A 12,983-nucleotide genomic window follows, 5' to 3' on the forward strand; every position below is an offset into this window, starting at 1 on the left:
AGGTGTTGTAGTAGGCATGGATCTGTGTGCAGTGGCCAGGAGAAGGTAGTGCACTCCGGCTTGCCAGGTGTTGTAGTAGGCATGGATCTGTGTGCAGTGGCCAGGAGAAGGTAGTGCACTCCGGCTTGCCAGGTGTTGTAGTAGGCATGGATCTGTGTGCAGTGGCCAGGAGAAGGTAGTGCACTCCGGCTTGCCAGGTGTTGTAGTAGGCATGGATGTGTGTGCAGTGGCCAGGAGATGGTAGTGCACTCCGGATTGCCAGGCGTTGTAGTAGGCATGGATGTGTGTGAAGTGGCCAGGAGATGGTAGTGCACTCCGGCTTACCAGGTGTTGTAGTAGGCATGGATCTGTGTGCAGTGGCCAGGAGATGGTAGTGCACTCCGGCTTGCCAGGTGTTGTAGTAGGCATGGATGTGTGTGCAGTGGCCAGGAGATGGTAGTGCACTCCGGCTTGACAGGCGTTGCAGTAGGCATGGATGTGTGTGCAGTGGCCAGGAGATGGTAGTGCACTCCGGATTGCCAGGCGTTGTAGTAGGCATGGATGTGTGTGAAGTGGCCAGGAGATGGTAGTGCACTCCGGCTTACCAGGTGTTGTAGTAGGCATGGATCTGTGTGCAGTGGCCAGGAGATGGTAGTGCACTCCGGCTTGCCAGGTGTTGTAGTAGGCATGGATCTGTGTGCAGTGGCCAGGAGAAGGTAGTGCACTCCGGCTTGCCAGGTGTTGTAGTAGGCATGGATCTGTGTGCAGTGGCCAGGAGATGGTAGTGCACTCCGGCTTGCCAGGTGTTGTAGTAGGCAAGGATGTGTTTGCAGTGGCCAGGAGATGGTAGTGCTTGGTATCACACCCTCGCGTGCATGAGCTTCTCTCCAGGTGACTCGCAGTCTTTCGCCACTCATGAATGGGTGGATGCGGCCCAACATCCCAACGGTCTTTGCGAGGCTTTCCCGAGCGAATTCGTTGTTGTTATTATTATTAGAGAGAGCGGCACATCCAAAAATTCTGCCATAACTCTCGTCACATTAGCACGCTACAGTTTTAACTTCGTAAACATGTGAAAAAAAAATCTGTAATTGAAGTTCTGATGCGCTTAATAAAAAATCAATACCACTTTAAAAAAAACTATTCTGCATCGACAAATATACCACGATCCACCACCGGGTTTCGCACGCATACATATTTTTGTTATAGAAGCAAAGTTTAGTCAGAAAATGGGGAAGCCCTTCAGCCAGCAGTGGGAACGTTACAGACCAACAAACACCAACATGCGCATTTTAGTCAAATCTGTTCCATAAACAGGTTTTATCCCCCCCCACCTTCATGCTGGCTATATACGGTGCAAACGAAGTTCTACATACATACGTAAAGCAGTGCCCTCATTTCGGAAGAAAAAAAAAACACAGCTTGGGATAATCCTTGCCCCTCTGGAAAATGAGCAGAACCAAGCCTCCTTTTGGCAGTGACCACCGTGGCAGGGCAGTGGCGTGGGTGGGTGAGGGTGCCCTTGAGTCCACCCCCAGTTTCGTGCCGATGCTGGCGTCTCACACGTGCGCAAGTGCCCAGGGGGAGCGGTGGTGTTGGCGTAGGCTCTGTTCAGTTTGTTGTCCTTGCCCCGCACCCTCGGATTCACACGGTTGGCTATGTACGGCAAAAGAAGTTCAACATGCATATACGTGGCGGTTGGCACACTGTGCTGTGAAAGCTGCCACACACCATCGAGCTCGATTCCTGGCCTTGAGCTCGCATCAGGCAGCACGCGATATCTGAACCGGTGCAGTGCCCCAGCTACACAAACCCGCACTAATCAGTGCGGTGAAGTACGGTTAGAAACAGCCCATCACTGACACGGTGTGATCGACTAGAAAGTTGAAGCATTTTTTTTTAAAAGACAATTTGGTTCCCGTGGAAGGTTTCAGCACTTGGAGCGAAATGTTGGACTTTTTTTTTATTTTACCAGATATAGCCTACCGAGCTACATAGCTCTCTTTCTCAGAAGCGACCTGGCCACAAATGATAGCGCAGTTTAGTGGCTTATTACGTGGACATTTATAGCAGTCAAATACTCGAAACGCACGTTTATTCTAAAGGCGGAGGGAAAAAACCGGAGGACTCGGAGAAACATCCACGTGACCACAGGGAGAGAGACACGCAAACTTCAAATATACAGCAGCAGGCCTCAAAGTCGGGATCGAATCCACGACCTCCTGTACACCAGGCGAGGTAGTCAACATCTCCTAGCCACTGTGATGATGATGAGAGAGAAACACGCAAACTCCAAATAAACAGGACCCATTGTCAGGGTCGGGATCGAAACCACGACCTCATGAATACCAGGCGAGGCAGTTAACGTCTCACAACTTCATGCCCAAACAACACAGGAGACAACCCGCAATCACACCCGGAGAGCTGTTATTTCATTCTGGCGCGGCGTGCAACTGTGATTGGCCAAGGTGTCCAAACCTCTTCAGTTTATAATTGCGCGACAAACATTTTAGACTCTTTGAAGAAGTTTAGAGAACAATAAAGCTTTACCACCGCATTGTGTGCTCCCATGATGCACCGCTGACAACCCCCGTGAGACAAGCGGAGGCGTGCCATCTTCAAGCAGCTTGTTGCTCTAAACAATTTTTAAGTTTATGGGGGCAGAGGTTTGACCATATACTTTAGCACGCCGTCTATTGCGAGTTGAAGAGGAGCAAGCTGCACCGAGCAACTGGTTCAGTTTCACGTTTATTAAAACGGCAGTGTTTGTTCAACTTGGCAAATGACAGAGCATGAATACATTACTTTGAAGAAAGAAAAAAAGCTTGCGCTTGACCCAACTCCTCGTACAATTTGTACGGCATTAAAAAAAAGGACTGCACAATTCGCGTGGCAAAATTCCCTCCGGAGCCTGACGGCAAAGCGCCGGGCCTGCACGGGTAAGCATTAGCCATTCAAAACCACAAGCAGGCATAGTCCACCGTGCACGCTCGCACACTTTTACACTCGCACACTTGCACTCACCCTGCACATACATCGGTGACCTTGTGGAAATTATGTCATGCATTGATCCTAGAAAGCCTCCGCGAGTTTCAGTAAAAATGTTTTCAACCGCGGTGGTTCTTGGCCCAATGCCTTCTTAGCGGTGACCTTGTGGAAATTATGTCATGCACTGATCCTAGAAAGCCTCCGCGAGTTTCAGGAAAAATGTTTTCAACCGCGGTGGTTCTTGGCCAAATGCTTTCTTAGAAATAAAAGGAGTGTATTGCACGTGATCGGAGAGGACCCAGATTAAACATACACACACACACACACGAGGGTAACAATCACAGATGTGTACGGATAGATTCACGAAGCCAGAACCCAGTGTTGCAGTCTCCCATTCGCACAAGAGGCGAGGATGGGTGGAAATTTTACAAATCTTCACGATCCACAAAAATCGCACTACGGCAAGTCCTCGCTTAACGCGTGCTCACACAAACGCGGTTTCGCTATAATGCGGTTCTCCTGTTTGGGAACTCGTTTCCCACAACCCGGAACGCGCGCAGTTGTCAAGCGGTTTCTGAGCAGTCGACGACCAACTACTTTCATGAGCTGCACGGGAATTCTGGGTATACGCGCCGGAATGATACAGTACGCGGCAGCGTACCATCGTCTCCGTTCTTTGTCCCGCCGCCGTCTTAGCGAGAGCGCGTACGTCGCATCTTGCCAAACTTTATCGCGATGTTATCGGCGCCATTATTTTTGTCACGGCGAAATTGTTTTCGCTTCGCAGAGCACTTTTCAGGAACGCGTCTGCCACATTCAAGGAAGCCGCTGTACTTCCAAACCGTTACAATGTAGATTTACACAGTGCAGGACAATAGTGGGACGTCTTCAACATGCGGAACAAGCAGGTGTGCATGTGTACTACGTGTACATTACTTAGAAGGGGTCCTGCGCCTGGACTTGAACGGGGGGGGGGGGGGGGGTAGGAAGTCAAGAGCATGGATGACTGGGGAGAGAGAGTTCCACGCTACATGGGTAGCAGAGGAGAATGAGGGACCTTCAATTGACCGAAGGTTGTCTGCAGGTTTTCTACGCAAGGAGCAGGATGTGTGTGTGTGTGAAGCACAGCGAGATGGGAGGGAAGAGGCAGACCAAGAGGCGAGTCCACGGAGGATCTTGTAGATTGTGAGGGTAAACTTTGCAGTTGATCCGCGATTGGAGCGGGAACCAGTGGACGGATTGGAAGATTGGAATCTCATTTATAGGTGCAGGGTGCGAGAAGTTTGGCATTGGCCTTTTGGATCAACTTGTGTGTGCTGGTGAAGGAATTGGGGAGGCCACAGAGGAGAAAGTTGCAATAACCGAGTCAGGGTACGTTGAAGACATTCACGAGGGTAACGGCAGCAGCTGGGAGACAGTGATGGACGTTGGAGCTATGAGGTTCCTGCAGAGTAAAATGTCAGAGTTTAAGAAGCGCAAATATTTGCTCATCATCAGCCATGGCCAATCCAATAACGGAGGAAGGCCTCCTCCTTCAAGTCGTCGCACCACCTCTCACGGTCTCCCAATGCAACGATCCAATCCAGCTCACGCACGTGACCCCGATATCATTGCTGCATCTCCGCAGTGGACAGGATAGGCAGGCAAAGAAGAGGGAGAAATGCTGCCTTCCTTTGGCTGCCACTCTGCAGACCACTGGCCATCATCTCTTTAAGCCCACTTACTCCTCGAAAGTGTATAACAATGTCACTGGATTTACATATGCTCACTGATCCAGGTCTTATTCTGTCTCCCGAGTGAAATTATCAGCAGGCAGCTCTCCAAGCGTCTCTGCACACTTCTTAGCTTTTCTTCCGTTTCCGTCATCAATGTTGATGCTTCTGATCAATGCGTCACAGAAGGTAATGTAGAATAATTAAAAGTCTTGTTTGGCATACCAATATGCTGCGCCTAATTATTAAGTTCAGTCTTGACCAAGGGTGTTTTTTTTAGCAAACAAGAACTTCAGTTTGGGCAACGTTAAGTTGCAAAAAGTTAGAACCATTATAAAATGAGACTTGTGTCAGGGCAGCATGTGAGTGGGCAGCGAGATTAGGGTTGTGGAGGCAATGGAAATGTTGAAGGGGGGCCATGATGGCGAGATGTTAACTACCTCGCCTGGTATACAGGAGGTCGTGGGTTTAAACCCGAACCTGACGCCTGTATATTTGCAGTTTGCGTGTTCTCCCTGTGGTTGCGTGGATTTTTCTCCGGGTCCTCCGGTTTTTCCCCTCCACATTAATAAACATGCGCTGAGAGTACTTGGCCTCTATGAATTTTCACACGATAAGCCACTTTCCATTGAGCTATCATTTGTGACCAGGTTGCTTCTGCAAATATAGTTATATAGTTCAGTGGGCCTTAACTGGTAAAATAAATAAAAGTTGACAGTTCAAGTCATAGCTTATAGAGCTGGGTGACATCAGCGTAGAAATCAATAGCGAAGCTGCAGATGATTTTGCCAAGTGCGAGAGCACCGGGCCCAATACAACACCAAAGCAGCCGAGAGAGAAAAACAGGCCAATCAAAGTTAGTTAGAAGAGAACGCGTTTCTCGACACGGAGCAAAGTTACAATAACTTGGGGAGAAAGCGAAACAACGACAAGGGAATTCTCGAAGTCGAGTGGCGAGGGTAAAGAAAAGCGGCAAGAGAAGTGTCGTGACCTGCCGCGTGGTGATTGAGAGATGGCATTGACGAGACGGAGCAACCAGGACTGCTAGAACAAATTAGCCAACATGGGTGCACGGGTTAAATGGGCACCGTAACTAAGATCGAACGATAAATTTGGATGCATTCAGGGTTATAGGAATCTGAAGAAATTGGACCAAGCTTAATAATTCTGTAAAAAGCACGTAACTACGATGGCCCAACATTCAAAACACAATCATCATTGTGAATACAGGGCACCATTACATTCATCCCCAAAGGGCAATTTCCCAAAACATCGGTTAGATGTTCCTACATATTGGGTGTGTTCCCTTATACTGCACTGTATTTAGTTTAGGAAGTTCAGCAGAATGGAATGGCAGTAGTTTTCTTTGTATTTACCGCAGTCTGCGTCAATACGCAGCTGCACGTGTAAACAAAGATTTATCAATGCAGAGGCAGGAATGTTGAGGAGAGAAAAAAAAATATAACGAAAAATGTTTGGGCCTGGATTTTAGCGATCCCATCAATCCCAAACGGCAAAGGGAGCAAATGGGGTTGGATCGGGGTTGGGAGAGAGATGGGAAGCCGGTTGGCGACACCTGAAGCCTGCTTGGAACAGGCATGGTGCTGGTTCTGGGACAACCAGTTCAGGGCCGACATGGAGTTGAAGCTCATGAGAAGAAATAGAATCGAGCCTAGAAACATACGGTGCTAATTTCGCGACATGGAGCCACCCTCAGGGAAACGTGGAGCCACAGTCACAGAAGCATCCAGCCAACCCTAAAGTACAACATGGAGACAGCCTCAGGGACGCATGGAGCCACCCCGAAGGTAAATATAAAGCCACGAAGACATCGGTACACATAGAGGCATTCTGAGAGACGTGGAGCCACCGCGAGCCTCAACGTGGAGCCACTCTGAGGCCTCCCCGTGGAGCCACCGCGAGCCTCAACGTGGAGCCACCGCGAGCCTCAACGTGGAGCCACTGAGCCTCAACGTGGAGCCACTGAGCCTCAACGTGGAGCCACTCTGAGCCTCAACGTGGAGCCACTCTGAGCCTCAACGTGGAGCCACTGCGAGCCTCAACGTGGAGCCACTGCGAGCCTCAACGTGGAGCCACTCTGAGCCTCAACGTGGAGCCACTGCGAGCCTCAACGTGGAGCCACTCTGAGCCTCAACGTGGAGCCACTGCGAGCCTCAACGTGGAGCCACTGCGAGCCTCAACGTGGAGCCACTGCGAGCCTCAACGTGGAGCCACCGCAAGGCTCGTGGAGCCACTCTGAGCCTCAACGTGGAGCCACTGCGAGCCTCAACGTGGAGCCACCGCAAGGCTCGGGGAGCCACTCTGAGCCTCAACGTGGAGCCACTGAGCCTCAACGTGGAGCCACCGCAAGGCTCGGGGAGCCACTCTGAGCCTCAACGTGGAGCCACCGCGAGCCTCAACGTGGAGCCACTGCGAGCCTCAACGTGGAGCCACTCTGAGGCCTCCCCGTGGAGCCACTGCGAGCCTCAACGTGGAGCCGCTGAGAGAGCATCTCGCGGGCCATGTGTCACCCACGCCGCGTACAGTGCGGGGTACAGTGCGCGCACGCAATGTCACCGCGCTCCGCCCTCGTGGTTTCTCTCCACGCTGCTGCTGCTGCTTCTTCTGCTGCTAATTCTGCTTCTCTTAAACAAATATTATAACTTTTTCTACGTCTGCTGCTACCGCTGCAACAGAGACAGCAGCTGCGGCTGAATGAGGCCCCCCCCGAATGGCCACACCGAGGTCACGGCCGGCAGCAGCGGGTAGGCATCAAGCACCCCCCCTCCCTCCCCCACCTCGTCAACGTCACCATCGCCGAAAGTCATCACCTCGTCCAACATCGTCGGCACCTCGTTGATGTCAAGCGCGGCGCCACCGTGGCAAGGTCGGCGAGCGATCGCCTCACTACCCCCCCCCCTCGACACCTCCTCAGCCCCCCCTCGACACCTCCTCAGCCCCCCCCCCCGACACCTCCTCAGCCCTCCCCCCGACACCTCCTCAGCCCCCCCCTCGACACCTCCTCACCCCCCCCTCGACACCTCAGCCCCCCCCCCGACACCTCCTCAGCCCCCCCCCCCGACACCTCCTCACCCCCCCCCTTGACACCTCCTCAGCCCCCCCCCCGACACCTCCTCAGCCCCCCCGACACCTCCTCACCCCCCTCCCCCGACACCTCCTCACCCCCCCTCGACACCTCCTCAGCCCCCCCCCCGACACCTCCTCACCCCCCCTCGACACCTCCTCAGCCCCCCCCCCCCCGACACCTCCTCACCCCCCCTCGACACCTCCTCACCCCCCCCCTCGACACCTCCTCAGCCCCCCCCCCGACACCTCCTCACCCCCCCCCCTCGACACCTCCTCAGCCCCCCCCCGACACCTCCTCACCCCCCCCTTCGACACCTCCTCACCCCCCTTCGACACCTCCTAACCCCCCTTCGACACCTCCTAACCCCCCCCTTCGACACCTCCTCACCCCCACTTCGACACCTCCTCACCATCAGCAACCTCGTCAACCTGTCGCGGCTTAAGTTTTCTATCGTCACCTCGTCACCATCGGCAACCCGTCAACATCGTTAACCCCCACACGCCCGACCTCATCTTTGTTTAACCATTGCGACCCTCAACGCAGTGTACGTACATCGTGTCACAGTCGTCACCTCATCTTGGACCTCATTCACCTCGTCACATCGCCATCGTCTCGTCCCCCTCAGCTTCTACACCACCCACCTCCACCTCGTCACCCTTGCCACCACCACCAACCTCGTCAGCCACATCGCCTTCGGCACCTCGTCACCATTAGTTTTACTTTGACAACCTCACCGTGTTCGCTGCACCAGCTACCTAAAAACCCTTTTGTTGACTATCATACTTATCATCATCATCATCCCTCTTCACCTCGTCCGTGTAATGACACTCTTCCGTCACCTCGTCGCTCTCATCTCATTTGTACACTTGTTCACAGCAAACCGAAAACCAACAATCAAGGACTCATGGAGCACTGTTGCGAGCAAGTCCACTCCAGCTGCTGCTGCTGCTGCTGCTACTTGCTGCACCTCTCTTCCAAACCCATGGGGACAAACCACACCGGGGCCCTGTCCATAGCAATGTGGAACTTCCCACCCCCCCTCCCTCCCCCCCTCCCCGAAGCCACCCCAAATAATCCGTCGTCAACCACGCACCCAGCAAGGCGCTCGCGGACACTGCTGCACACGAGGTGCACGCGCGCACTTTGACACTTTGACTTTGAGTATCAACAACAGCGGCGACGCTCAGGCATCAACCTCGGCGTATCCCACCTCTTCCGTGGCGCCGACTGCTGGTGGAGGCCGCGCTGCGAGGAGGTGAACCTGAAGCTAGAGCCCTCCTCCTCCACCTCGTTGTGGTCGTGGTTCCCCGCCTCGTCCTCCTCCTCGCTGCCGCTGCTGTTGCTTCTACTGATTCTCGTCGTCTCCTGCTGCCGCTGCTCCCCACGTGGTTGCGTGTGGGCCCGGCGGGAGCGGAGTGCGCATGCGCGCGGCCAGCAAGCCCCGCGGATTTGTAGCCAAATACGGGCACGAGGCTCCCCCCCCCCAATCCCCACCCCTTCCACCCACACACCCTCTACCCCTCCCCTTCCACCCACACACCCCCTACCCCTCCCCTTCCACCCACACACCCCGCCCCTCAGCACACGTGGTCGGAGCTATCTTCACCCCCCTTCTATGCCTCTCCTACTCCAACCACACATCCACCCACGTGGTGACAGGTACCCCCCCCCCCACTCCAACCACACATCCACCCACGTGGTGACAGGTACCCCCCCCCACTCCAACCACACACCCACCCACGTGGTGACAGGTACCCCCCCCTACTCCAACCACACACCCACCCACGTGGTGACAGGTACCCCCCCCCCCACTCCAACCACACATCCACCCACGTGGTGACAGGTACTCCCCCCCACTCCAACCACACACCCACCCACGTGGTGACAGGTACCCCCCCCTACTCCAACCACACACCCACCCACGTGGTGACAGGTACCCCCCCCCACTCCAACCACACATCCACCCACGTGGTGACAGGTACCCCCCCCCACTCCAACCACACATCCACCCACGTGGTGACAGGTACCCCCCCCCACTCCAACCACACATCCACCCACGTGGTGACAGGTACCCCCCCCCCACTCCAACCACACATCCACCCACGTGGTGACAGGTACCCCCCCCCCACTCCAACCACACACCCACCCACGTGGTGACAGGTACCCCCCCCTACTCCAACCACACACCCACCCACGTGGTGACAGGTACCCCCCCCCCTACTCCAACCACACACCCACCCACGTGGTAACAGGTACCCCCCTACTCCAACCACACACCCACCCACGTGGTGACAGGTACCCCCCCCTACTCCAACCACACACCCACCCACGTGGTGACAGGTACCCCCCCCCCTACTCCAACCACACATCCACCCACGTGGTGACAGGTACCCCCCCCACTCCAACCACACATCCATCCACGTGGTGACAGGTACCCCCCCCCCTACTCCAACCACACATCCACCCACGTGGTGACAGGTACCCCCCCCCCCACTCCAACCACACACCCACCCACGTGGTGACAGGTACCCCCCCCTACTCCAACCACACACCCACCCACGTGGTGACAGGTACCCCCCCCCCCACTCCAACCACACACCCACCCACGTGGTGACAGGTACCCCCCCCACTCCAACCACAAACCCACCCACGTGGTGACAGGTACCCCCCCCACTCCAACCACACATCCACCCACGTGGTGACAGGTACCCCCCCCCCCACTCCAACCACACATCCACCCACGTGGTGACAGGTACCCCCCCCCACTCCAACCACACACCCACCCACGTGGTGACAGGTATCCCCCCCTACTCCAACCACACACCCACCCACGTGGTGACAGGTACCCCCCCCCCCCACTCCAACCACATATCCACCCACGTGGTGACAGGTACCCCACTCCAACCACACATCCACCCACGTGGTGACAGGTACCCCCCCCACTCCAACCACACACCCACCCACGTGGTGACAGGTACCCCCCTACTCCAACCACACACCCACCCACGTGGTAACAGGTACCCCCCTACTCCAACCACACACCCACCCACGTGGTGACAGGTACCCCCCCCTACTCCAACCACACACCCACCCACGTGGTGACAGGTACCCCCCCCCCTACTCCAACCACACATCCACCCACGTGGTGACAGGTACCCCCCCCCACTCCAACCACACATCCATCCACGTGGTGACAGGTACCCCCCCCCCTACTCCAACCACACATCCACCCACGTGGTGACAGGTACCCCCCCCCCCACTCCAACCACACACCCACCCACGTGGTGACAGGTACCCCCCCCTACTCCAACCACACACCCACCCACGTGGTGACAGGTACCCCCCCCCCCACTCCAACCACACACCCACCCACGTGGTGACAGGTACCCCCCCCACTCCAACCACAAACCCACCCACGTGGTGACAGGTACCCCCCCCACTCCAACCACACATCCACCCACGTGGTGACAGGTACCCCCCCCCCACTCCAACCACACATCCACCCACGTGGTGACAGGTACCCCCCCCCCACTCCAACCACACACCCACCCACGTGGTGACAGGTATCCCCCCCTACTCCAACCACACACCCACCCACGTGGTGACAGGTACCCCCCCCCCCACTCCAACCACATATCCACCCACGTGGTGACAGGTACCCCACTCCAACCACACATCCACCCACGTGGTGACAGGTACCCCCCCCCACTCCAACCACACACCCACCCACGTGGTGACAGGTACCCCCCTACTCCAACCACATATCCACCCACGTGGTGACAGGTACCCCCCCCCCCACTCCAACCACATATCCACCCACGTGGTGACAGGTACCCCCCCCACTCCAACCACACACCCACCCACGTGGTGACAGGTACCCCCCCCCACTCCAACCACATATCCACCCACGTGGTGACAGGTACCCCCCCCCCCCACTCCAACCACACATCCACCCACGTGGTGACAGGTACCACCCCCCACCCTAACCACACATCGACTTCGTTACAGGAAGCCCCAAACATCACTGTAAAATATGCCCCTCCCCCCATCCAAGTGATTAAATACACCCCCGTACCACCCCTCTTAAATAAACGTAAAAACTTCGTGTATATATTACAGGTGAGCAGCAGAGGGCAGTGCAGCATAATCTATTGTAGGGTACTATCTATGCTCCCTGCGATTATGCTCACGAAGCCACGCTGACCAGCACGGTGAAGTCTGGTCCAAAAAAAAACCACACCGTATAACTGACACGGCATTGTGGGAGTTCCTTACCCAGCAGTGGATTTCACACGGGGCAAGGCACGCTTCACACGGCTCCCCGTTCCTCGCCCTGTTGGCGTGCCCACCCACCCAACCAGGCCCCGACCGCGTTCCGCCACCACCACCCAAAACACGTTCAAGCGAAACTTTACTCGCGCCTTCAACATAATTTTGAAATTCATTTCTCCCCCCCCCACCACCCCCGGTTAAATCGTTGTGGGCAATGCGATTATACTCTCTCCCTGGGGGACGGACAATGTGACCTGAACTGAAAGGGCGCGCACGTGCCCTGCTAGTCATGCTGAGTGAGCATCAACATCTCACGTTCAACGTTCAACAAGACTCGCAGAACCTGAATTGTTAGAGCCATGAAGGGCAACGACAGACAGGGAGGGCGTGCGTACGCAGATATGACGAAATAATGAGATAATGGTGCAGCCCTGCAAATTGCCTGCTCTTACCACCGCTGACAGAATGACCTCCACTAGCTGGAACTCTAGAGAGCCCCTCTAGAGATTACTTGGCCTACTCTTCCATGTTAGCCATACGTCTTGAAAGAGGTGGGAAGTGCTCACGCTTTACCCCGCCAGATGCAGTCCTCCTATTCCGGTGGGTGAACAGTGGGCAGGGAGTTATTTAAGAAACTTCCCCATGCCTATTGTCATGAACTACCGCGCGGGAGGTCGAATCGAACCCGCGATCTCCGGATTTTAATGTCAGGTGTAAGAACCATTGCACCATCGCGCCGCTAAAGACAATTTTAAAAAAGCAGAACTTATAAGATTGTGATGTATTTTAGATTGCATTGCACCGTGGCATTAAACATGAGTCTTTTTAAATGCATGCAAGGCCACACTGTGCAATCTATTAATATTGTCCTTATATACGTGTAGCTTTGGAATTCCCAGTAATAATATTAGCTCCGTCTTGTGTGAAGCTACCGCTGGGTGAAG

At 55.1% G+C, this 12,983-nt stretch overlaps 1 protein-coding gene across 1 annotated transcript in view; it reads right to left on the reverse strand.

The window, feature by feature from the left end:
- The window catches only part of AKAP1 (A-kinase anchoring protein 1), a 46,676-nt gene extending 37,371 nt beyond the window's left edge, over positions 1-9,305 (reverse strand). The window contains exon 1 of the mRNA XM_032967620.2: positions 8,978-9,305. The gene's annotated coding sequence lies outside the window, so the exon portion shown is untranslated. The remainder of the gene's footprint in view (positions 1-8,977) is intronic.
- Between the last annotated feature and the right edge of the window lie 3,678 nt (positions 9,306-12,983).

The sequence above is a fragment of the Petromyzon marinus genome, chromosome 38 (assembly GCF_048934315.1).
Source record: "Petromyzon marinus isolate PM22_M1 ecotype Great Lakes invasive population chromosome 38, UKy_Petmar_22M1.pri1.0, whole genome shotgun sequence".
Classification (NCBI taxonomy): Eukaryota; Metazoa; Chordata; class Hyperoartia; order Petromyzontiformes; family Petromyzontidae; genus Petromyzon; species Petromyzon marinus.